Below are 2,500 nucleotides of genomic sequence, written 5' to 3'. Positions count from 1 at the left end.
GGAGGCGGGCCCTGAAAAATCTCGTATCACGACTGGGATTCAAACAAGCCGTTTCGAACCCCTCCATTGGAACCCATCCATTGGAACCCATCCATTCGAACTCATCCATTCGAACCCATCCATTCCAACCCATCCATTCGAACCCATCCATTCGAACTCATCCATTCGAACTCATCCATTCGAACCCATCCATTCCAACTCATCCATTCCAACCCATCCATTCCAACCCATCCATTCGAACCCATCCATTCAAACCCATCCATTCCAACCCGTCCATTCGAACCCGTTCATTCGAACCCATCCATTCGAACCCGTCCATTCGAACCCACCCATTCCCACCCATCCATTCCAACCCATACATTCCAACCCACCCATTCCAACCCATCCATTCGAACCCGTCCATTCGAACCCATCCATTCGAACCCATCCATTCCAACCCATCCATTCGAACCCATCCATTCGAACCCATCCATTCCAACCCATCCATTCCAACCCATCCATTCGAACCCATCCATTCGAACCCATCCATTCGAACCCATCCATTCGAACCCATCCATTCGAACCCATCCATTCGAACCCATCCATTCGAACCCATCCATTCCAACCCATCCATTCCAACCCATCCATTCCAACCCATCCATTCGAACCCATCCATTCGAACCCATCCATTCGAACCCATCCATTCGAACTCATCCATTCCAACCCATCCATTCCAACCCATCCATTCGAACCCATCCATTCGAACTCATCCATTCGAACCCATCCATTCCAACCCATCCATTCGAACTCATCCATTCGAACTCATCCATTCGAACTCATCCCACTCTTCCACGAGATTTTCTATCCACAGTTGTGAATCAAAGTAGATGAGTACACTATATATATAACTTAGCAAGAATATTTTTCTTTTACACTTACCAATTGCTTTTCAAAAAGTCAAAAAAATAATTTCCCAATTGGAGTTGTAACGCAGCTTATGCACATATTTTATACACTTGGGACTAAGATTTAAGCTCATTTAGTGAAGGTTCTGTCAGGAGTGGGATTCGAACCCACGCCCGGAAGACCGGACTGCGACCTGAACCCAGCGCCTTGGACCACTCGGCCATCTTAAGGAGTAAGGTCATAGTAAATTATTTATGTTTATATTGTTTAGTACCTGATCTTTTGGGATTCTGAAGTACATATTCAAGAGACTAGTGTGAGGAAAATATATATTCCGAGATATGTCTGACGAATGGGAAAATAATTATAGTCACTACATTGCGAATGTGTGGCAAGTGTGTAGCCCATCATCTAGCATTATCAATAGTATTGATGTAATGTGTTCTGAGCACCATCATCGACACCACATGTATTTGAATTATGCCACTAGCCTTCCGGTTGCCATAAAAAATATTTTCCTGATATTCCCAGGACTGGTTCACTGTACACACATACACACACACACACACACATAAACACGTGTATATATAGTCTATATGTATATATATATGTATATATATATATATATATATATATATGTATGTATGTATGTATGTATGTATGTATATATATATATGTATATATATATATATATATATATATATGTATATATATATATATATATATATATATATATATATATATAAACACACACATACCCATGCATACATACATACATACACACACACACACACACACACACATATATATATATATATATATATATATATATATATATATATATATATATATATATATATATATAGTCCCTTGGATTTCATGTTGGGCAGCCGAGAGAAGAACGGTGACGGGTGGAGCTTGACTGATGGTTCGAATATAAGCAAGAGTAACACTTTACTTATTCGTCATGTACGCAGTCCCACTGTGAATTAATTGGGTATAATGACTCCAAATTTATAAAGCGAACGACTCATGATAATATTGGTTTTGATGACATCATTAATGACAATAAAATTCACGTTAAATCTTTTAAGGTACGATTTCATAATTGTGATTAATCAATTCTTACAATCGAGATACAAAATAATTCCTTTGCTTTTCTTATGGGATCAGATGTAAGGTGTTATAGGTTATAAGGACGCTGTCAGGAGTGGGATTTGAACCCACGCCCGGAAGACCGGACTGCGACCTGAACGCAGCGCCTTGGACCGCTCGGCCATCCTGACTCCTTGCTGCCTTGCATGACCCAATAATCCTTAATTTTCATCCCTTTTTCATCAGTCTAACGAGTTCCTCGTTATTTTCTAATATCCTTTTGATCTTGCTGCTGCACAAAGTTCATGTTAAGCATTTATGTTGATTTCAGTTTGCTGTTGTTGTTGTTTTTTTGTCTGTCAAGTAATTCTAAGGGAGAATTCCTTGCATAAGGTTGCGTACCATGTTCTCTGAGATCAGCTTGCATCATCCTTACTGATTGTATGGCTATCATAATGCCAAATATTAGCCGTGGGTGTCTAATAATGCCCTCTGCCAACTCGTGTTCCCACAGGACTTA

At 39.9% G+C, this 2,500-nt stretch overlaps 2 non-coding genes across 2 annotated transcripts; both read right to left on the bottom strand.

Annotated features, from left to right (window-relative positions):
* Window positions 1–1,031: 1,031 nt before the first annotated feature.
* TRNAL-CAG (transfer RNA leucine (anticodon CAG)) lies at window positions 1,032–1,115 on the bottom strand. The gene has a single exon. It is a non-coding gene; the product is annotated as a tRNA-Leu (tRNA).
* A 972-nt stretch (window positions 1,116–2,087) lies between these two features.
* TRNAL-CAG (transfer RNA leucine (anticodon CAG)) lies at window positions 2,088–2,171 on the bottom strand. The gene has a single exon. It is a non-coding gene; the product is annotated as a tRNA-Leu (tRNA).
* Between the last annotated feature and the right edge of the window lie 329 nt (window positions 2,172–2,500).

This window comes from Penaeus japonicus, unplaced genomic scaffold (assembly GCF_977035675.1).
Source record: "Penaeus japonicus unplaced genomic scaffold, GWHDUDI00000001_assembly GWHDUDI00000040, whole genome shotgun sequence".
Lineage (NCBI taxonomy): Eukaryota > Metazoa > Arthropoda > Malacostraca > Decapoda > Penaeidae > Penaeus > Penaeus japonicus.
The sequence above is the reverse complement of the archived record's forward strand: the minus strand, read 5'-3'. Positions and strand labels throughout refer to the sequence as shown.